We start from the raw sequence: 24855 nt of genomic DNA on the forward strand, positions 1-24855 counted from the left end.
TGACCCCTTATGCGTGTGAAGTCTGAGTAACCGCATTGAGTCACAAAATTTCTGTTGGGCTGTGCTAATGTGTCTCCGTTTTGCAGGCATCATGACTCCATCTAGGAAACAACGCGCCACAGGGGCCTCATCGAGCAGCCAGGCTGGTTCATCTAGGTCACGAGGGGCTGCACCTGCACGCTCCTTTGATAGTTCCAAATTTGTTTCGGCCAATGCTCAGGCCTTCTTTGTGGAAAAGGCTCGTAAAAAGACAATTCTGGAGAGAGGTATTCACGTCAGACAGCTCTAGAGACACTGCCCTCACATGTATGAGGAGTTGGTGAGACGGGGGTTGCACACATTCATCAATGAGCCCTGTGAGGGCTATGCAATGGTTGTGCGGGAATTTTATGCGAATGTGGCGGAGCATGATAATGGAGTAGTCACGGTGCATCGAAGGGCAGTGAATGCTTCTGTTGAGGCGATACGAATGGCCTACCAGCTGCCTCCACCTCCGGTTGGTTATGATGACTTCTATGAATACGGCCGCAACCCAACGAACAAAAAGTGGGCGCAATTCTTTGAGACAATTTGTGCACCCGGGAAAGAAGTGATCTGGATGGACTATGGGTAGAAGTTTCACTCCTCAGCACTCACCTTTGAAGGGAAGTGCTGGTTGTACCTCATAAACAACCGCTTGATTCTGTCTCACAATACTACAGAGGTCAATGGGCCCCACACTGTGTTGATTTGGTGCTTTATAAATGGTCACGACTTTGACGTGGCCAAAGTGATGCATGAAGAGATATTCGTCTGCAGCCAAGTCAAAAGGTATGGGTTCTTTTTCCCTTCTTTAGTTACTCAACTATGCAAGGATGCTCAGGTGCCCGAAAATCTAACTGTGGATGGGTTGGTGAAAAGGGAAGGCCAATTCCGTGCTGATAAGGTGACCACGGGCAAGGAGCCAGGAGTAGTAGAGGAGGAGGCGAGAGGTGGCCGGTCTGCGAGTAGTAGCTCTGATGATTCTTATGACGGAGAGGATGCTGAGGAGAACATGGGGACAACACTGCAGGCTCAGGAGCAAAATATGACAGCAGCAGGACCCTCTGGGATGGCAACATCTTCAGGAGCTGCCCGGGTGTCCCGTTTTACTGCGATGGAGGCGGGGATGGCTGGTTTGCGAACCTCCATGACTGATTTGGGCACTCGAGTAGACACGGTAGCTGACCGACAAGTGCAGTCGGAAAAGAAATTCATGGGTTGGCTGCGAGCTCTGGGTCGTGCGTGCCACGTCAACCCAGACACCGTCTCCGACCAGGAGTGAGCCTTCGGGGAAGTTCCTTTACCTCACTGCTCTTTCAAATTTTAAGCCATGGGGACATGTCTTCATTTTTAAGTGTGGGGTGGGGATTCCTTTATTGTATGTATGTGATTGTATCAATTGACTGTTGGTTTTGTTCTGTTTCATTTTGCTTTGATAATCTTGATGTTGTTAAGTAGGAATCGTTAGTTTAAAATAGATATATGGCTCGTCCCGAGGATGGATCCCTGTCGACGGGGTTCTTGAGGGACTGAGTCGGGAAAAAAAGGGGCAAATACGTAGACTCTTCCTGATGACGGATCTTGTAGATAATTTTCTTGAGGGAAGTTAGTCTAGAGAAAACACCAAAAAGATTTTTTTTTATTTTTTTCTTAGATAGTGTAGCAACTCCCCCTTGGTTTTTCTTTAGGCCACGGTTTTTTTTCAAGGGTTTAACTTGAACCGGGTATAGGTAGTTTTCTTTTTATTTTGTAGATTAGGTTAATGGGCTACGAGCTAGAGAATCAGAAGAGAACCCACAGCGTTGACACACATGAACACAATAGACCCTAGAGTCTAACGCTTAGTCTTATTTGTTGAATCTCACTAAAGTGCCTTAATTTGTATGTTTGTTGCTGAATTGAGTGCTCGTAACGGAGCGTCTTGATGAGCTGATCTGTAATGAGTCTTATGCCATGTGTGGTGAGATTTTTGTGTAGTCCATGTATTGTACTTGTGTCTAGAACTTGCCCGGTATGTGAGTTGAAGCGGAATTTTAGGTGATGCTCGATTTGAAAAATGATTTTAGGCTTTCTTTGATCTTTTTGAGCTTAATTGCTTGTCATAAATAAAATTTGTCCCTAGTTAACCCTTTTGAGCCTATGGACTTTTGTTTGGCACCCGCATTACGAGCCTATACCCTTTTTGTTCTTAATTGAAATTGTTTTGATCCTTCTACCTCTTAAAGCACTTTAATTGCGAGATGAGCGCTAAAAGAAGTAAGAAGGAACTAAGTGTGGGGTGGCTTTTGAGTGGAACCAATAAAAGGAAGAAAGGTGCACTTGTTTTGTAAACTAATACACCACTAGCGGAAATTGAGTGAAAAAAAAAATAAACTGAAGAAAAAAAAAAGAGGAATACATTGTGTCTTGTTCCAGCAAGTGGGTATGAATTAATATAGTGCTTAAAGAAGAAGGGAGTATTTGTAGGGTGATATTGTTTATGGAAGTGAAGTGGGTTGAAGAATTTGCGTTAAAGTTGCTCATGTGATGTGTTAAAGTGTTTAGAAGGGTTAGTCCATATTCCGAAATATATCCTACCCGTCCTTTAGCCCACATTACAACCAGGAAAAAGTCCTAATTGATTTTGGGTCGAGCAAGCCTACATTAGTAAAGATTTACATTAAGGGCAAGCTTATGGTACCAATTGCATGCATGTGACTTCTTTTGTGAGGGTGAGTGATTTCTTTTATATATATGAGCATATGATGCGAATGTGTGGATTGAATTCAATTTTCGTTGATGTGATTGTGAGGGCATATGATTTGTGACGGAAAAGAAAGTCTTGACTTCTATGTAGAGTACGTTGAGGAAGTATGAATATTGCATGGCACTTGAAAAGTCGACTTTTGAGGCTAGGATTGTTCACTGCTAGGCGTAATGTATGTAAATTGTTCTGGGTGTAGGGCGTTAGGGGAAATGGTTGAGTGAAGGAACCTTTAGAATGTTTAGTTTGATTGCTCGAGGACTAGCAATGAAGTAAGTGTGGGGTGTTGATAATAGGTTAAATCTAGGTAATTTGGCGATTGTTTATGCTCCCACTTGAATATATTCCAATATCATAATATGGTTAATTGATGAAAAATAAGCTCTAATTGTGAATTGTATATATTGCAGGATGAGGAGCCTAATTGATGCCTTAAACAGTTGTGATTGGAACCATTTTGGAGCAAGAAAGACCCCTTAGAGCTGAGTACGCTTGAAGACAAGGAACAAAAGTGATAAAACACAGAACTGGACATGCGCGCCCAAGTGCTCGACCGTGCTACTTTTAGCGCGTCCATGACAGAATCTCAACCAATTAGCGCGGCCAGGTGCGCGGTCGCGCTAGTCCAAAATCCGGGAAGAGTTATTTAGGGGCAGAATTGGAAATCTGGAGGAAAACTCACTTAACCTATATAAAGTCAAGCTCGCCCAAGGAAGAGAGGAGAGTTTTTTCATACTCTAGTGCAAGAAATAGAGAGACAAGAGGCAAGGAGGAGATTTGACCATCATGTTCTTCTTTTCTTCTCTTGGATTTTGCTATTTGGGATGAAATTGAATCTATTTGTGATGAACACTAGCATGAGTAGCTAAAACCCATTGTTCTAGGGTCATAGGTGAAACATGAATGTTGTTGTTTGAAGTTTAATTGACAAAGTTGGTTTATCATATTGGGTTGTTTATTTAATTCTCTTTTAATTATTTTGCTGAGTAGCTAACAGTGAAATACTATCTACGAATCTTTAGTTGAACTCGAAAGTGGGAACCTTAGATTGCATATAGAATTAAAAAGAGCAATTTCTTGAACCCGCGCCTCGAGGAACGGATTAGCAATTGTGATAGACATATACCCAATTGCCTTGCTTGGTTGAAATTCAGGAATTGTAAATGCATTCTTGTTAATCTTAATTCTATAGACATATAGGCATTGAGTTAACTTGAATAGGCGAGTAAGAACTCGACAGATTCTTATGAGTAATATTAACCCTGTCAATCAACAACCCAGGTAAATCGATTAGCCATTTTAAGCTAAGAACATAACACGATTGTTAACTAGCCTGTGACCCTGGAATATCCTCTCCTACTGTTTGTTACTCAAAATTGTTATTTGTTTGGTTAATCGCTCTAGTTAGATTATTGCTTGGTAGTTTAGGTAGTAAAACAATTACATCTCTATTTTGTGAAAAGGCCTCTTGGATAGACAAATTAATTGAGTTTGAATTAGTCAACAGTTAATCATAAGTCTTCGTGGGAACGATACTCTACTCACTGCTCTATTACTTGACGATCACGTGCACTTGCGTGAGTGTTTTTGGTCACAACAGTAATATTATATTTTTTGCATAATAAAATCTAATGTTGTAATGGCTTTCGGCCAACACTTGTTTCAGTCACAATAGGTAAGCTTCTGAATTCTGTTTTGGCTACTTAATAAGTGAACAAGATCTTATTTTTATATGGCTATTATAATAAAGTTAGCCATTAGGTGGAAATAAGAGTTACAATTGTTCTTGATTTAAGATCTCTTTTTTTTCACTTCTTCTAATTTAATTGTTAATTAGCTGCCTATCTTTTCAATTTACTTGCATAATTATCCTAGAGGAAATAGCATGTTATTCCCTTCTTACTGATTAAGGACAGAAGCTCCCTTAGGAGTATTTTCATTCCCCATTTTGCTCTGATTTCGTGAATAAATAAAGCTGCCCACTTTTTCCATAATAGATAAATGTCCTGTTATTTTAAATATAGACTAGTAGTAATCTGATCCTTGTAAATAAACGTAGCTAGCCCATTTTGCTCATTTAGTTCATAATAAATGATTGTTCTACATGTTTCAAAATCCTTAGTATGCCTTTATGCACAGTCTCATAACAAATATATCGTGATTGTGTACACGTTCGTGTGACATGATTATGATTCATAAAAATAAAATCGGAGTATGCATTCGCGCAACTTCGACTAAACTTTCTTAATAATAGTAGAGCGTTATTAATTATGGACATGTTCGCGTGACATGATTTTTTATGCACCAAACAAATGGGTACACGTGCGTGTGACCTGTTTCAAGATCATTTTTAATTAAAAGAAGCAAATGCACATAGGTTCTAAAATAAGTAATTAGACAATTTGATTAAGCCAAGTATAAATCGCTAAGCGACCGTGCTATAACCACGGAATCCGAGAATGCCTAACACCTTCTCCCGGGTTAACAGAATTCCTTACCTGGATTTCTGTATTCGCAGACTGTAAATAAGAGTCAACTTCCTCAATTCGGGATTTTAAACCGGTGACTTGGGACACCATAAATTATCCCAAGTGGCGACTCTGATTTTAATATAAATAATCTCGTTTCGATTGTCACTTAAATTGAAAAAAACTCCCTTGTACCCTTTCGGGGGTAGTATAAAGGAGGCGTGACAGCTCTGGCGACTCTGCTGGGGATAAGAACCCAGAACTTCTGGTTCAGGGTTCAAGAATTCGAGCTTGTTTTTATGATTTTATTTGGCTTTATTTATTTTTAATATTACTATATTCTGTGAACCTTTTGTGCTAACTACTGTCTGTTTACCGCTTTAATATTATTTGAATTGTATATAACTGTCTTCTTACGCCACCCCTCTGAGTCTTTTGAAAATGGTGTTCACATTCGCGTGGCCCGCTTTTTCTGTAGAAGTTATACCAAATAGAACAAGGCTAGGCCAGCAACAAGGCCGGGTAGACTTCAGTGCTCCCGGTACGTTGCCCCCTCTTCGGCTCGAGTTGTCTGCTCGGGTATGCCAGGGCAAGAACATAACCCCAGGTTTTAAACCTAGAATAACATAACCTCATGCTGGATCCCTAGTAGGAACGTTTGTTTGCATCACGTGCATTTGACTTAGGGGACTCAACACAGGGGTTGGGTCCGTCTAGGATAAGTGTACCCAAAATAAAAGATCCTCTTGATGCATTCTATGTGCTACATGTTGCATTTCTTCAAGGGTAAAAGGGTCATTTTGCGAACCAATGATAATTAAGGGCAAATGAAAAAAGAAAAAAAAGAGGGTGAAGTGTGAAGATAAAGCAAGTAGGGCCCAATTATGTTTTCTGTTACATTTTTGTTAAGAAAAAAAAAGAGCTTGAAAATTCAAAAAAAAGATTTTGCACTTTTTCATCATTTTTCGAAAATCAAAAAAAAATAAAAAAAAAAGAGTTTACAGGTTTCATCATTTTTCAAAAAAAAAAGACAAAAAAATTATTTTCTCTAAATTAGTTATTTTTTTAATTCTCGTTTGTATCCAATCTGCCCGAACTACGCATACCTGATTCTCGTCTTTCGGAGCGTGATACGTAGGCAACCCATATAAGGTCCGTTATTCCTAGTGAGTCCTAGGTTCTTGGCTTCGCGGGGTCTTAGCCAAATCTTGCATCTTTAGCCATTTTTAGCCACATAGGTTAATTTTAGAAAAATAGTCACAATCATGTATTGAGTGTGTCCAACGGGAAGGGTTGTTGTCTCACATAACGTTCTAGGTCTTTAACTTTATTTGGTCTTAATTTTCTCATACAGGTGTGGATTTACTTATCAGAGTTTGAGCATGACAGACGCCCTAGGACCATCCAGTCAGGATCGCTCATTCAAGAGTTGCTTAAGGAGATTTTTCTTTTATGGTTTGAGTCTATTTTTCTTTTTATGTCGCCTTTTACCTTCTAGTTCTGTACAGTAATGTCGAGTCTTTTGTTATTGTACTTTCTACTTTGTATTTGAAAAAGTGTGTTGTAACTCAAAAATCAAAAAAAAAGAAGAGATTTTGCATTTTATATTTCTGTTAGAAGTTTTATTTAGAATACTAATTCTAGAAATAAAATAAAAAATCTTTTGAGGTGGTTTTCCTTTAGGAAATTAATATCTAGAACTCAAAATAAAAAATTACTTTTATACTTCCTTTTAGTACATTAAGACTAAAAATTCAAAAAAAAAAAAGAATTTTCTTTTAGTACCTCTTTAAAAAGTTTTCTTTGAGGTATTAATTCCAAAAATTCAAAAAGATTTTCTTTTGAGGTTCTTCTTTTGGAAATATATAAAAAACAAAAAAATATTCTTTTTATTTTTACTAGATCTTTAGGATATTGTACATAGAAGGAAAAAAAATATACTTTATATATTGTTTATCTTTAAAGTTTCTTCCTTAGGTAATCAAAAACTGAAATCCAAAAATATTTTTTTATCTTGTTCATTTCTTGTTTCGAAATCTTTTTCAGGGATATCAAATGAAAATTCAAAATATTTGTCTTTGGTTTATTCTTTAGATTTCCTTCCTAAAAAAAAGAATCAAAAAATATTTTTCTTTCTTCTAGGGTTTTTTCCTTAATAATGTCTAATAGAATGCTTGTTTCAATATATATATATATATATATATATGCTCGTTTAAGCTTGATTTTAGAATAAGTTATAAAACATTAAGTCTATAAATTCAAAAAAAAAAGAATTTGCTTCTTTTATTTCTCATTTTCATAAGAGTAGTCATTAAGGTAATAAACAAGAAAAGAAAAAAGAAAAAGAATATGAAAACGTTAGTTTGTTTACTTTATTCTCGTTCTTCCCGAACTACGCAAAGATCTGATTCATGCGGCATCATGATACGTAGGCAACCTACATAGGGTTCGATCGAATCATTTATTTATTTAAAAGAAAAAATAGAAAAAAAGAAAAAAGAAAAAAGAAAAAAGAAAAAAAAGAGATGAAGTTACGGGATGTGAGAAATGAGAGGAAAGAAAAGAGTGATAATTAGAAGAAAAAAGGGAAAGGAAAATGAGCAAGCCAAGAAGTGCTAGAAAAGAAAAGAAAAGAGGAGATTGAAATGAACAAATTGGGATGATGCCAAGTGACCTTATGACCCTCGAAGTCATTCTTGAACCGTTAATTGTTGCTAGATGCATTGCACGTAATCTGATAGTTTTAGTTGTTAAATTCCCTAACGCTAATATGATGACTTCATTTTGTTCCTCTTTGTTATCCTCATTATAGCAGAAGGGTGGTTGGTTTGTGGTTCTTAAACTGGTAACTCTTCCATACAACACAAGGTCAAAGAGCAAGGTAGTCATGGCTAGTAAAGACTTGGGCACAAGAGTTGTTGACCCGTCGAGAGAGTTTGTGGAGTCGGAGTCTGAATTGAAAGGGGAGGTCCAAATGTTGAAACATCAGATGGTAGAAATGTATCAGTCTTGGATCAGGGGGCATCCTCCAACTTCATTCCCTACTAACTACACTGAAAACCCTGCAACTATCCCACCACTATCACAAATCCAGATTCTCATTGCTGCTGATATCACCCCACAACCTTTTCACACTCTACCCACCTAAACCACCTCATATCTCGCTCCTTTGGACACTCATGCTCTTATAGCTCCTCCTCCAACTACTTTTCCTCGATTCTCTAACGAGACTGTGTTCAAAGTCCCTGATGCCCAACACTATGCTCTAGAACCAAATTTCAAAGTCTCGGATCCATACTCTCATGCTCCTCATTTTGAGCCTCTCGGTGAAACTGAAAAGCCTGCTAAGACAGTGGAGCAAGATGAGATATCCAGGAAGGTGAAAATCTTAAAGCAATCTTTAAGAAACATGCAAGGGATAGGGAGTCAAATGAGCGTGGCTAACAAAGACTTGTGTTTGTTTTCTGACGCCCAACTGCCTGCTGGGTTTAAGATGCCAAAGTTTGATTTGTATGACGGACATGGAGATCACATGGCCCATCTGAGAGGCCACTGCAGTAAGATGAGAGGTGCCGGTGGGAAGGACAAATTATTGATGGCATATTTCAGTCAGAGTCTAAGTGGGGCAGCTCTGGAGTGATACACTAGCCAAGATGCTAGGAGGTAGTACACGTGGGACGATATGGCTCAGGCCTTTGCCAGGCACTTTCAGTACAATATAGAAATTGTCCCGGATTGCATGTCCCTTGCCAAGATGGAAAATAAGCCTAATGAAAGCTTTAGGGAATACGAGATCAGATGGAGAGAGCAAGCTGCCAGAGTCAATCCCCCGATGGGAGAAAACAAGATGGTCGAGTACTTTCTTCAAGCTAAAGAGCCAACTTACTTTGGGCATTTGATCTCGGTTGCAGGTAGGCCTTTTAATGATGTGGTAAAACTGGGAGAAGATGGTCTGAGTTCGAGCAAGATCATGAGCTATTCTGTTGTAAAAGCCACAACACAAGCAATTCAGAATGACACAGGAAGCTTGCTGGGTCAGAAAGAATATGATGATGTTGCCATGGCCGTCTCAGGATCGAGACATAGTTCAATGGGTCCATCTCACCAATATACTCAGCCTCAACCCTAACCCAAACCTATCCCCGAGCTCCACATAATCCACCTCAGTATTATCCTCCGAACAATGTCCGGTCATCTGTTCAACCACCGGGTCACTCCTTATGGTGAGCGCCAGTACCGCATAATGCACTCTTTCCTTCATAATATTTTCGAGCACCCAACAACCCTAGAAAATAGGGGCAGGTAAGTGGAACAAAGGTAAAGAAATAGTTTCATGCCAATTGGGGAGTCCTACACAAGCTTGTTTGAAAAGTTAAAGCATTCTGGCCTGATTGAGCATCTCCTCGGCTATACTCCAGACCCATATGCAAAAGGTTTTGATCCTACTGTACGATGTATGTACCACTCTAACGTCCAAGGGCATAATATTGAAGATTGTCGTGCTTTGTAAAGGGAAATAGAAAGAATGATTCAAGAAGGGGTAATTGTGATCAAGGACAGTGATAGGGAGCATGCGAATCCTCTTGGGAATTTGCTGACTGAAGTTAATGATATTGAAGTTGGTAATGGTCTTGGCAATATTGATGTGGAATCCAGTGGCTAAGATGTCATGCTTGGTAATTGGAAAGACACTCCATTTCTTGGCTAGCCGGGGAGGAGTTGTGGTGGTTTATTTTGTTGTCATTTCTGTTGTCCGAGTTATTTTTAGGGTTGTAATCCGGATATTGTCTTGTGACTCAAACCCTTCTATCCTTTTATTTTGCCTAGTTTGTTTAGTCGTAGTAGCTCGTTTAGTGTTATCTGATTTTATTCCGGGGTTGTACCCCAGTTTATTTTGCTTGTCTTATTGTTCAAACCCTTTCACCGTCTGTCTAATGCAATTTTCTATTTTCTGTTATTTCTAGTCATTTTTGTTTAGTTCTCTTTTCCTTTTATAGTTCTTTTCATACTGGCTCTAGTGACATGACATGCATGCATAATTCTAGGCCCAGTCTTAAAAGTTAGTTTGATCATAAAGCAATAAAACAATTTTGAAGATGATAGGCACTTGAGGGAAATAAGTACAAATTTGGACATTTTGAGATCATTTGAAGCCCGAATCATGTGAAATTGGGGCAGATACAACAAGAATTTGTTACAAGTGAGTGCGTCCCAACAATTTGAAGCAAGAAACTTTGAGTTCAAGTGCATCTCAAGTTACAAGATAAAGTCAAGAAAGTTTTCTCCGAATTGACGGAGGATATCCATTGTGAAGAGGGAATCACCCAACGAGGGTTCTGTACTTGACAAGGCGCTAAATAAAAGTGGAAGGCATATCAGTGATATCAATGTCGAAGCCACAAAAGAAATATTGTGCATGATCTTCAATTTTCATCCTCAAGTTGCATGTGTTGTACTTGGCATTTTCAGGGATTGGGAGGCCCTCTTTCAGCTACCCAAACACGTATACCATTCGATACCCTTTTGAGCCTGTACTGATTTTTTTGACATCCCCTCTTTTGGAATCAAGTTTGAGTCATAAAAAAAAGTTCATGTCCCCATAGGTTTATTTTAGAAAGTTCATTCCAAAAGAAAAATTCAAAAAAAAAAAGAAAAAGAAAAAAAAGAGAAAAAAAAAAGAAGAAAAAGAAAAAAAAAGGAAAAGGAAAATAGTAACAAAAGTGGTTTTGTGAACTACGTTTGACCTGATTCTTATCACCACAAGATACGTAGGCAGCCTTACAGTTCGGTCATACCAAATAAAATATTTCATAATCCCATAAAGTCGAGAGTGGGACAGTCTTTCTTAGAAATTCCATCTTAAAAAGAAAAAGAAAAAAAAGAGTCAAATTCCCTTGTTTCAGAATTGGGACAAAGTTTTTAAAATGGATTCCAAAAGTTATAAATAAATTAACCCTGTTATCTTAGTTGGTTTGAGCCTTTGTGATATCTTTCCTTTCTAACCTTGTCCAAAAGCCACATTACAGTCCAAAAAGACCTCCTAGATAATCTTTGAGAGTGCTGAGTTAGCCATGCCAGGAGCGTATGATGTTTTTACTATGGTCAATGCCTTGTCATCTACAGAATCGAAGGAAAGAAGAAGAAAAGAAAAAAATGAGAGAGTCTTATCGGTGAAAACCTTCATAGGCACCATAAGGCGACGGTAAGTTTAGAGAAAGAACAAAATGAGAGAGGTTTGATGGTCAAAACTCTTTGGGCACTACAAGCCGAATAAGGATTGTGAATCAGATAGGATAATGGGAGCATTGAAGCCCAGTTTCACGACTCAGAGGTACAACAAGAGTTGAACATTAGACTTGCTTGACAGATTAGGCCATTTAATCAAAAGGTTCATGTTATGGTCATTAGAGTTGGTGTCCACATCTGATAAGTTTCTACTTTGTAATTTTCTTGTTAGGTATCATCTCTTTCCATTGTCCCTTACTTTGTTCCTTTTGTCTTGTTTACTTCCTCTTCTTGAGTTTGTTCGGTCAAAACAAGTGAGAAATGACTTCAAAATCTGCTACTAGTTTTCCAATTGCATAAAGCAGAGTCTGGTTAGCATATCAAAGTGACATAAGTCAGGAAAGAGCAATATATGCACTGAATGGATAACAATCGGCGTGCTTTGAGATTCATGAGAAATTAAAGGTTCTGTAAATGTTAATTCATGAGCAAATGCAACATATAGAAGGTATTGAGTCTGAATGAATCAGAGGTATTTTTTGTGATAAGGGTGACAGAGAAAGTGGTTAGTAAATAAACAAGCAATGTCATGCAAGGTGAAATTAAAGTTATCATGGCAAGTGATGGAGCAATCGCCCGCAAAGTCAAGGCCACAAACCAACCACCATGTTTAAACTCACATGTTTTCTTTGTCTGAAACAGGGACGGAAGCTATGTTCATATCAAAGCTTGGAAGCTTGAATTTTTCAGGTGTAATGCCCCAATTCTGCTTAAGCAAAGGCTATTGGGAAGATCACACATCACCCATAGGAGAAACAATGCCTAGTCTGGGTTTTCAAGTTATATTTTGTTGTAGGATACGCACTTCCTAAATTAAGATTTTACCCCTTGGAGACGCACTTCCTAGATTGGATCATATAAGTTTGAGTAACTAAGGTTTCACCCTTAGGAGACGCACTTCCTAGCCTGGGTCTTTCAAGTTATGTTTTGTTTTAGGAGACTCACTTCCTACATTGAGTTTTCCCCTAGAAGACGCAATTCCTGGTTCTAATCATTAGAGTTTTACCCCTTAGGAGACGCACTTCCTAGCAGGGGTCTTTCAGATTATACTTGTTAGGAGACGCACTTCGTAGCTTTGGTCATTTAAATTCATTCCTAAGAGACGCACTTCCTAGTTTGAGTCATTAAAGTTTCACCCTAGAAGACGTACTTCCTAGTCTGGGTCTTTCAGGATACACTTTTAGGAGACGCACTTCCTAAATTGAGATTTCACCCCTAGAAGACACACTTTCTAGTCTGAGTCTTTCAAGTTATATTTTTATTTTAGGAGAAGCACTTCCTAAATTGAGATCTTTACCACTAGGAGACGCACTTCCTAATTGAGATCTTACCACTAGGAGACACACTTCCTAATTGGTTCATTTAAGTTCATTCCTAGGAGACGCACTTCCTAGTTTGAGTCATTGATGTTTCACCCCTAGGAGACGCACTTCCTAGTCTGGGTCTTTCAAGTTATATTTTTGTTTTAGGAGACGCACTTCCTAAATTGAGATTTTACCACTAGGAGACGTACTTTCTTATTGGTTCATTTAAGTTCATTCCTAGGAGATGCACTTCCTAGTTTGAGTCATTGATGTTTCACCCCCAGGAGACGCACTTCCTAGTTTGAGTCATTGATGTTTCACCCCCAGGAGACGCACTTCCTAGTCTGGGTCTTTCAAGTTGTATTTTGTTGTAGGAGATGCACTTTCTAATTTGAGGTTTCACCCCTAGGAGACGCATGTCCTAGTCTGGGTCTTGCAGGATACACTTTCAGGAGACGCACTTCCTAAAATTGAGATTTCACCCTAGGAGACGCACTTCCTAGCCTGGGTCTTTCAAGTTATGTTTTGTTTTAGGAGACGTATTTCCTACATTGAGTTTTCCCCTAGGAGACACAATTCCTGGTTCTAATCATTAAAGTTTTACCCATTAGGAGACGCATTTCCTAGCAGGGGTCTTTCAGATTATACTTGTTAGGAGACGCGCTTCCTAGCTTTGGTCATTTAAATTCATTCCTAGGAGACGCACTTCCTAATTTGAGTCATTAAAGTCTCACCTGTAGGAGACGCACTTCCTAGTCTGGGTTTTCAAGTTATATATTGTTTTAGGAGACGCACTTCCTAAATTGAGGATTCACTCATCGGAGACGCACTTTCTAGTTTGGTTCATTCAAGTTTCACCCCTAGAAGACGCACTTCCTAGTTTGGTTCATTCAGGTTTTATTTTTAGCAGATGCATTTGCTAGTCAAAGTTTTTTGGTGTTACTCATAGAAGACGCACATCCTAGTCTAGTCTTTAGTTTACTCTCATCATTGCATTAATAGTATAAGTGGTTTACAATATTGCTAACAACTCACAAATCTTCCTAGTGCAAACTGGGGCAGAAAATTTCGTTTATTTTATTTGTTTTGATTGCAGGCACCCACATGGAACACAGAAAGTTTCAGCAATCAGGCGCCCATCGAGAGAACAAGGGAAGACTCAAGTTTCAAGGGAAGACAGTTCAAGTTTCAAGGGAAAGCAGTTCCGAAGGAAGACAGTTCAAGTTTAGCAATTAGGCGCCCACCTGGAGAACAAGGGAAGACAGTTCAAGTTTCAAGGAAAAGCAATTTCGAAGGAAGACAGTTCAAGTTTCAAGGGAAAGCAGTTTCGAAGGAGGACAGTTCAAGTTCAGCAATCAGGCGCCCACCTGGAGAACACGGGAAAACGGTTCAAGTTTCGAAGGAAGACAGTTCATGTTTTGGCGATCAGGCACCCACCTGGAAAACAAGGTAATTCATTTCAGAATGCAATTCAAGTCAGCAACAAAAGAAGCTCGCGGCAAGAATGCGAGTCAACAGTCCGAGATGATCAACGGAAGTTAGTCACAATCCAGAATAAAAAAAAAGCCAAGAAGTGAATCCAAATGCAGAAGTTGATGAAAGATGTGAGCTACTCAAGACATGACTGAAGTCACAAGCATGGTATGTCCGGTTTTGATCTGAAAAGCTGATGAAGAATGAACTAGCACCTGCAACTAGCAAGCGTCAAGGTTCAAATCCAAAGTCTTCATGAAGAATCATTCAAGACTCAAGATCAAGCTTCAGAAAACTTATAGATATGAATCTTGTAACTCATAGTTGACAGGCTTAGTTAGTCTTTTTCATTTTTATTTTATTTTGATGTAATAACAGGACCGCGGACCGAAACCTCGACAGAACGACATCTCGACCGGCTCTCCATCATACTTCATCCCCTTATTCACTTTTAAACTACACGTGGCCTGATTCCTTTATAGCCAAGGATATGTAGGCAGCTCAGATACCAGGGCTCAGTCATATTCTCCTTCCTCTTAGTTTTTGGTCTCCTTAAATAAGGGTCGGGTCAAAAAACCCGTCTAGTCGTCCTTTGTCTGAAAACTCTTCGCGTTTCCAGTCAAAGAGGGGCAGTTGTAGACATGTGATTTTTGACCCTCCCCGAGATTTCACCTATTTTAGCATGTAAATATTTAATTTAGGCCTAATATCGCTATTTCAACTAATTTTGACTCTTTTACTTTATTTTATCACAAGAAAATAAAAATTACAAAAAAATAGTTTCATTAATATTTTGTAGTCATTTTTAATCTTGAAAATGCCAAAATAGTTTTATTTTAACGATGAGTCATATTTTAATAGTTATTTTTACTTAAATAGGATTAATTAGTAAATGATGTAGTATTTTTAGTCTTGTTCACGGAGAAAGAATAAAATTTGGGCTCAAACAACCCATTTTTAAGCCTAATTTTCAGACCTAACCCATAATTCTCAAGCCCATAATTTCTAGGCTCATATCCCCTAACCTAAAAACCCTATAAAACAAACAAGACCTAATTTCCTAGACCCTAAGAGCTTCAGCCATTGGCACCTAGAAGAATCGGATCAAATCAATCTTCTTCAGGGAAAAAACCTAGAGCAACTAAAAGAGTGGAACGCTGATCAGCCGCAGAGCAAAAATAGACCCTAACCCCCTTTTTGCTTATAGCCTTATATACACACACTAACAATATTCTATGGTTTTGTCGGTTGAAATCCATAACTAAGATTGTAGATATGTAAATTCCTTGATAAAAACAAAAGTTCAGTCCATTTGGAACTGTGTCCCTTGTTGGGTCTTTCTGGCTTCTTCGAGCAGAACTATTTGAAGAAACCAAAGCAACATTTGCAACAGGCGGTTGGTGATTCGGGACTTCAAGAGCAGTGATCCTTATGTCATTCTCAAGCTGGGTAATCAAATTCGGTTGGTATTTTAATTTTCCTGCGAGGTTGTCTGTCGAGGTCTTTGTACGTGGTCCTCGAGAGCCAAACGATTTGTTGCCATAAATTTGAGGCTCATTTGTCAATATATTGGAAAGCTTATTCAAAGGTTCATCATTTATCCTCTTGTCTAATTTTACTTGAGTATAGCTATTCCATTTTGTGTTCGAATGATATTATATGGTTATGAAATTCATGAGTTTGGTTCTACTGCCTTAGCATCTCTCTTGGTTATTTTAATTAGTTTATATTTTGGTGATCTATATGGCCTCTATTCTTGAGTAAATTAATTTGTTAGAGGGACTAAGTTGGCAAAATCAGTAGTTCGTGTTAGAACCTTTAATGAGCTTCTGGAATTTATTTTTGAACAATAAGGATTGGTTCTGCCCTTTAATTTAGAGTTGTCATAAGTTCTTCATAGAGAGCCTCCATGATTCAATCATTGAGTCACAATAGGTAAGCTACTGAGTAATATTATATCTTTTGCATAATAAAATTTAATGTTGCAATGGTTTTCGACCAACACTTCTTTCAGTCACAATAAGTAAGCTTCTGAATTCTGTTTTGGCTACTAAATAAGTGAACAAGATCTTATTTTTATTTGGCTATTATAATAAAGTTAGTCATTAGGTGGAAATAAGAGTTACAATTGTTCTTGATTTAAGATCTCTTTTTTTCCCACTTCTTCTGATTTAATTGTTAATTAGTTGCCTATCTTTTCAATTTACTTGCATAATTATCCTAGAGGAAATAGCATGTTATTCTCTTCTTGCTGATTAAGGACAGAAGCTCCCTTAGGAGTATTTTCATTCCCCATTTTGCTATGATTTCGTGAATAAATAAAGCTGCCTACTTTTTTCATAATAGATAAATGTCCTGTTATTTTAAATATAGAGTAGTAGTAATTTGATCCTTGTAAATAAACGTAGCTAGCCCATTTTGCTCGTTTAGTTCATAATAAATGATTACTGAACATGTTCCAAAATAGTTAGTATGCCTTTATGCACAGTCTCGTAAAAAATATATCGTGATTGTGTATACGTTCGCGTGTCATGATTATGATTCTTAAAAATAAAATCAGAATATGCATTCTCGCAACTTCGGCTAAACTTTCTTAATAATAGTAGAGTGTTATTAATTATGGACACGTTCGCGTGACATGATTTTTGATGCACCAAACAAATGAGTACATGTGCTCGTGACTTGTTTCAAGATAATTTTTAATTAAAAGAGGCAAGTGCACATAGGTTCTAAAATAAGTAATTAGACAACTTCCTCGATTCGGGATTTTAAACCGGTGACTTGGGACACCATAAATTATCCCAAGTGGCGACTTTGATTTTAATATAAATAATCTCGTTTCTATTGTCACTTAAATTGGAAAAAACTCCCTTGTACTCCTTCGGGGTAGTAAAAAAGAGGTGTGACAATAAATATCAGTATACATAACATCTGTCTACAAGCCTCTAAGAATATATAATATCATAAAAGTCGGGACAGGGCCCCGCCATCCCAATCAATACATGTATTAATCATACTGACCAAAGAAGCAACCCCGGAGCAAATGGAGCGCACCAACACCTTCCGCTGAGCTGATAGCCTATTTGGAGGACTCTCGACCAGTCTATCAGGACTTGCGGCATGAAACACAGCATCCCCAAGCAAAAGGAATGTAAGTACAAAAAATGTACCGAGTATGTAAGGAATGAAAATCAATAACTAGAGACATCTAAGAAATATGGAGTAAAAGACTCAATATATATATCTGAATAACTCTGTGAATCATTTAATATTATAATGTCATGCATATGTGTACAAATGTCATGTAATGCATAGGTCTGTACGTACATAACATCATCAAGCCTCTGAGGGCATCCCATCATATCATTTTAGCTACGGTGGGCAATATCATCATCGTATACCAGCTGATCAGGTGGTGATGCGTATTTAACGTTGTAGCCTTTTCCCATATCCCATATACATATATACGCGTACATAACGTCATCTGGTCAGGGGTCAATGTACATGAATGCAATGCATGAGAAGTCCATCAATAAAATCTCTTCGAGTATCATAAGACCATTATGCCTTTGAATAATATCATAAAGTAAACTTTTTCAACTTACGTATTTTTCTGAGACCCCTGAACAGACGATAGAATAATATGACACATGGAGAATCAAGAATATAAGCATTTCTAGCATTTCTATGAATAGAGTCATTTATGGAAATTATGCATTTGCACGTTTTGTTTGCATCGTATGGATCATGCCAAAGAAAGAAGGGATAGCCTTAACATACCTGGGCCGGTTATCTTGACAATCCCTCTAATACACGTCAATTGCAACAAAACACGTAATGGCGGATCAAAGTAGGGAAAAATCCAAATGATTTTCTTGAGAAAGATTACACCGTACTCCCTTAAAATCACAATCCTCACGTTGCTAAGTTGTCTTGTATAAATTTTGTAGCAAATTACATTGCTAACACTTTGTATAATTTTACACTTCATACATGTTATCTTTGAAATTCTTTAGGACAAAAACAATTTCAAGACTTCGTAATAATACAAAATTGCTAGTACATAGCAACAAGAACGTCCAAAAGTCACTAAAGCAACAAACCAAAAAGAAATTTGCTGCTATCTTAGGTATATGTGTTGATTCTTCAATCAATCCATATAAAGCACACAAATATTGAAGCTTCCATATTTGCTGAAGCAATGTTTGATATTGTAGAGATTCAAAAATAAATTTAGAGATGTCTCTTTTAATCTTTAGGTGTGGGCCCCACTTAAGATGACTTGGCCACCAAAATTCATCTAACTTAGCCACCTTGATTTGTGAATAATGAGTCATTTGATTGCTTATATCTTGCTGCCACGTTGGAATTCAAGGGCTTATCCAAAAGACCCTAATTAATTATCCACCAAATTCTTAATTAACTTGGTAATTCCCCACTAATTCAATAATTAACCAATTATCCGCATAATTAAGAATTATCTCAAATTATTTCAAATACTACTCACTTTTAACATACTTTGTACACCTTACTATTATGGTCATGTGGTATCTTGTATGACACTAGTTCATAAATACCGGGTATTATAGCTCGGACCGTATTTTATTCCAAAATATCAAACTTCAACGAAATTATTTTTCTTTGATTTGCTTACCCTCTCACCTTCACGAATTTACTCATCGCTTGTTGAAATAGCATAATGCTTATAATCTCAAAATAATCTCGTTCCCGAACTTACGTCGATTAACTTACGACGAAACTTCAACGTACGAAAATGCAGGATGTAACATCTCATTTCTGAGCTTATATCAATTTACTTATGGAGTACTTTCATATACAAAAATATGGAGTGTAACAATAGCCTATCAAAGAGCAAAAGCTTTTGACAAGCAAAGAAAATTGTGGCCTGGTGAAAGACTTGGTGAGTATATGTCTCGTCAGCACTACTATTGTGAAGCCACTTCTTGAGATATTGTACTGGTGTGGGATGCAAAAGTTAGTAGATAGTTCCACCTCACTCCATAGAAAGCAAAAGGAATGAAGCGCCACACCAGGTTGAAGTTATGAGAGATAAGCAGCGGTATAAGGACCACATATCTTCTGATACGGAAAGAATTTGGTGCCCTTCTCTCATTGTTTCGGGCCAACAACAACTCAGTATAATTTTACTTAGTGGGAAAAATCTTTGAAAAAGAGCCATGGCATAACTGACAAAGTTGTTGTCGTATGACCTTGTGGTTACAGGTTTGAACCATAAAAATAGAAGGTTAGAAGAGGATATAGAGAAGGGAAAGGGCTAAAGGCTGTTTAAGAAAGAATGAGTGAGGTTTCAGTTCAAGCAATCCCTTATTTATAGAGAGATAATGACATAACTGACAGCGCAATCAATGCTTTTGGGGAAACAGATTGACGACGCAATCAACGCTTTTGGGAAAATGGACCGGTAGTATATTCAATGCTTCTAGGGAGACGAACCGATGGGATACTTCGATCTCTGCAAACACCTACGTCACGAGCATGACATCATCGGTAGGGGCTCAGGAAAATCGAGGCTCGAATCATTTCATATCATTTCATTCTAAGAAATGCGGGGACTATCTGTATACGATCAAAATCAAGGAGTATGATTTTAAAGTCTTAAATCGGGGTATAGGTTCGAGTCCGAGAGACTCGAGGCGTGGGACAGATCTGGCTAAGGGACATCTACCTCGAGGAAGCTGATCAAAGGCCTGACACGACCTGCGTCGAGGACAGTATAATGTCGACGTCAATCAAGAAAGAGAGAAAATTTCTCAAGGACTCGTAGATCTAGGCACTAATTATAGGATAAGAGTTGTACAAAATAGTACAGGTCCGTACTAGACCGTCATACACCTGTACCAATAGGATTCTTTATCTTTATGAGCAAGGTACTATATTGGGATTTTCCCCTCCTATATAAAGGGGATCCCAATCATTTTGTAAGGATCAGATTATTCATTGCAATAGAACATTCTTATTCTTCTTGTTTAACATGCTTTCCAATTATTCTTCAGCTTTATTACCTTTACTTCATTGTTCATACTTTATTACTCTTAGCTGACCTCGAGGTCCCTGGATAAGTCGAGCTGGAGGCCTCCTATTATTCCAACAACACTGATTTGGTTCTTTATTTCTTCTTACTTAAGCTTAGTATTACTTGTATAATCACTAGTATTAGAATATATCACGTATCTTTAAAACCACAAAATATCTTTAATTGTTAAACTATTTTTTTGAGGTAAACAGTTACATTCAGAACAGCTAGTGATTTGTGTCAACTAACCAATAATTTCTCTATTCATCAATTGGCTCCAAATTTGAATATCAACAATTTGTAAGGATTGATTGATTCAAATACTAAATGAAAGTACAATTGGAGGTGCGAATTTGATATCTTTCAACCGAATTAAAATCTTATTTTCACAAAAATTATTAGAATTTTTAGTATTAAAAATGTTTAAAAAGTATTAACTGTTATATATTTTTCATGAATTTCCTTTTTGACGTTGTTAAAATTAAATAATCCAGACAAACATCTATCTGCAACTACTAACGCATAACCACCAACTATCATTCCACATTCACCATTAGTAAGCTGGTTTTACTACTACCGGTCACCACGTCAAAACCATCACTATTAGTAACCATCACCACTAGGGGTGCTTATCAGGCGAATCGGGCCGATAATTATGCTTAACGGTTCAGTTTATCATTTATGGGATTATAAATATAATAATTTGCTTGCCATCCAACAAGATAATGGGCGGATTGATATCAGATTAACAATTATCGGGTGGTTTATCGGCTAAATCAAATAGAAATTTTTGAACAATCCTAGTTCGTTGCAACACGATAGAATCTATTAACACTTTGTAATTTGTACTGCATTTATTATAAGTATTTGTTTTGGCGCCTCTGACAGTGCCTCACGGAGTAATGTTGGTGCCTCTGACAATGCCCCGCGTCGACTATACTTACCTGAGCCACTTTTATTTCCTCATTATGTTTGGATGTGTAGACCTCAACCCCACCTTATAAATACCTCCTAAACTTGGTTTTTAGATGGGGAGAGATTATTAGAGAGGCAAAAGACTACGAAACACTCTAGAGCACGAATCACAAGAGTTTTTCTCTCCGCTCTTCTTTAATTTGTAGTTTAATGCTTTTGAATATGACTATGATTGTTTATACAATTATGAATAGCTAAACTCTCTAATCTAGGATTTGATAGAACCTTTTGAAGATGAATTCTTGTTACGTTTTAATATAATTTTGCCTTTGTATATTTCTACTTGTTCAACTACGTGTTTATTGGTGTTGATTGAATGACTATCAATTGATTGTGCCTATTTAATATGTATTGCTTGAGAAAGAGTGCATATTTAGGTCATTTTCGAACAACGTCACTCCCAAGGTATATGACGGGTTTAAAAGTGGGATTAGAGATAACGAAGTTTTGACGTGATCATAGTAAGCAGTGGAATAGTGCGTGCTAGCGTAATTCGAGAGAATATGACTAGTACGTTATTGTAGTTGCTCGAGAGAGAACTACGGTAAGTCGAGTACTCATGACCAGTAGAGAAGACTTAGGCGAAATTGTAGGAGACATAGCGGGAAGGATCCCGACAATTGGGGAATTCATAAATCTAGGCGTTTCTAATCTTGTCTCCAACCCTTAGTATCCCTGGAAATTAATTTACTTCTTTAATTTGTTAGTTAATTAGTTAGACATAAGAATCTTAATATTTATAACTTAGGAATTGTTTTAGCTTGTCTTCTGAGTGATATTGAACAGTTATAGTGAAACTTTAGTTCTTTGTGGGATTTGACTCCGGACTTTTAGACCAGATTATATTTGCAGCGACCGCTTATCCTTTTTAGGACTAGAGTTGGGTGTGATCAAATTTTGGCGTTGTTGTCGGGAAACCAACGGTATAGTTGTAGTTGTATATATTGCTAGGTTTCAAGTTTGAACTTTTATTTTATTTTTTTAATTTTTATTTATTTATTCTACTTGTTGATTCGAGAAACATGACATCTTGGAGTTATGGGAGTTTAAGTGTTGGTAATTCTAATATTGATCCTCATACATATTGTGAAGAAAATCACTTGTGGCAAAATTATCAAAATATTCCCGAGAGCGAGTTATGTGCACAAACGCAATCTTATTTGTGAAATGTGTAATGTGTGTGGTGGTCAAAATGGTCACTTTTATGGTTGTTCTTATATTTCTTATCCTCTCCCAACCCCTTACTATGATGGTTCTACTTTTACTTGTGAAGTTAATAGGAACAAAGAACACGGAGATGATGGCCTGAAAGAGATCAAGGATATGATAAGGTATCTTGTAGGAAATAATAATGAGACACAATTGCAGATACAAAGGCAAGAGGCAACTAGTCGCAACTTGGAGGCTCTAGCGAGTCTAATAGTTGAAGCTTTTAGTACTCAACAAGTTAATATTATGGATAGTAGCCAGGAGCAGTGTGCATTAAAGGCAACAATTGAGGTGCTAATGGAGGAATCTAGATTAGAACACCAACACTTTGACCAGCTAGAATTTAATGATGTCAATGTTGAAAAACTAGAGTCACGCAAGGACATTGATGATATAAATTTAGTTGACTCTAGTATAATTTGTGTCGAGGAGGTTGAAAATGTTGAAGTTGTCACGACCCAAACCGATGGGCCGCTACGGGTGCCTGAGTCCTACCTGTCAAACACCCCTAAGCATGCGTCTAAGATATGAACCTGAATAACATCTGCTGCATTATGAAAATAACTTACATGAAGGAAACATGCCATCAAGGCATATGTATGTATACATGCAGAATACAGTGGGCGGGCCGGTAAGGCTGCTACAGACAACTATACATCCAAAACTGAAAGCCGACAAGGTCACATACAACCCAACTAGACATACTGTCTATAGACATCTAATAGAAACATAATTGTACAAAGACGGGACTGAGCCACGTCATACCCATATGCATATATATACAAACGTATCGTACCAAAATCAAAGCAGCTCCGGATCAAGTGGAGCACGCCAACTCTCGCTGATCAGGGATCTTAAGAAGGGGGATTGTCAGCTTGCCTACCTGCACCTGCGGGCATGAAACGCAGGCCCCGTAAAATAGGGCGTCAGTAGAAAAAATGTACTGAGTATGTAAGGCATGAAAATTAGTACGTAAAAGACATAGATGAAACATGGAATACAGAAACACATCTTTAAATCTGAATAACTTTGTAAATTATAAAATGTTTATAATGTCATGCACATGCGTATAAATGTCATGCCATGCATAGGTATGAGTGTACATAATATCATCAAGCCACTGAGGGCATCTCATCATATCATCTCGGCCACTGTGGGCAACATCATCAACATATACCAGTTGATCGGGTGGTGGTGCAAATATAACGCCGTAACCTTTTCCCATAACCTATATACATATATTTACATATATACGCATATATAATTCCATCTGATCATGGGTCGATGCACATGTATAAATGAGTGAAATGCATGAAAAATACGTAATAATCTCAATATTCCTCCCGGATAAACTTTTCCAACTGCATATTATTCTGAGACCCATGAACAGAAGATAATAATATTTTTCATGGGGAATCAAGAATATAGACATTCCTACTATTTCTATGAATAGAGTAATTTATGGAAACTGTGTGTTTGCTCGTTTCTTCAGTATAATTTGGACCATGCCAAAAGAAAGAATGGGGGGCCTTAACATACATGTTCCTGAAATTATTTGAACGGAATGAAGCTTCTGAATCCTTGAACGAAATAGTGATTTGAAATTTTTTTGGATTGTTTAGACGAAATGGTTCATGTTCAACGTTCTTGGTTTCAAACCAAGAACAAGTTGTTGGTTAAATCCTTTTTATAAGGAAATAAGATCAAGTCTCATGGATACTTGACAGAAAAGGCCAACGTTCTGTTGCAAAGTTAAGCCTTCAAAATGAAATAAAATGGGAATTTGAAAATCAAAAAGCAACATTCTGTTGCAAGCCTCAAAATGAAAATGAATTACAAAGACTTTCATATCCAAAGTCTTGAAAGAATTAATGAAATTTGTATCCATTTGACACCTAATCAAGGAATGACTCTTAGTCATTCCTTGATAATGGCTAGTTGCCACATGGGGTGGGGGTGGGATATTAATTATTTTATCCACTTATTAGCTACTGGGTAATGTTCTGTTACCCGGTAATTAATCAATTACCTCCATAATTTAAAAATTACCAAAAATTACTTAAAATTCTATTTATTTTTAAAATACTTCATATATACTTTATATATTATACTACCGTGGTCATATAGTACCTTGCATGGTACTAGTTCATAATTATCGGGTATTATCGCTCGACCTGTATTTTATTTCAAATTGGCCACTTTCAACAAAATTTGTTTTCTTTAATCTGTGTACCCATTTATCCTTCATAACACTTATTTATCGCTTGTTACAAATAGCGTACGTACATTAATGTTAAGATGATCTCATCCCCGAGACTACGT

This window comes from Nicotiana tabacum, chromosome 22, assembly GCF_000715075.1.
Source record: "Nicotiana tabacum cultivar K326 chromosome 22, ASM71507v2, whole genome shotgun sequence".
Taxonomy (NCBI): Eukaryota; Viridiplantae; Streptophyta; class Magnoliopsida; order Solanales; family Solanaceae; genus Nicotiana; species Nicotiana tabacum.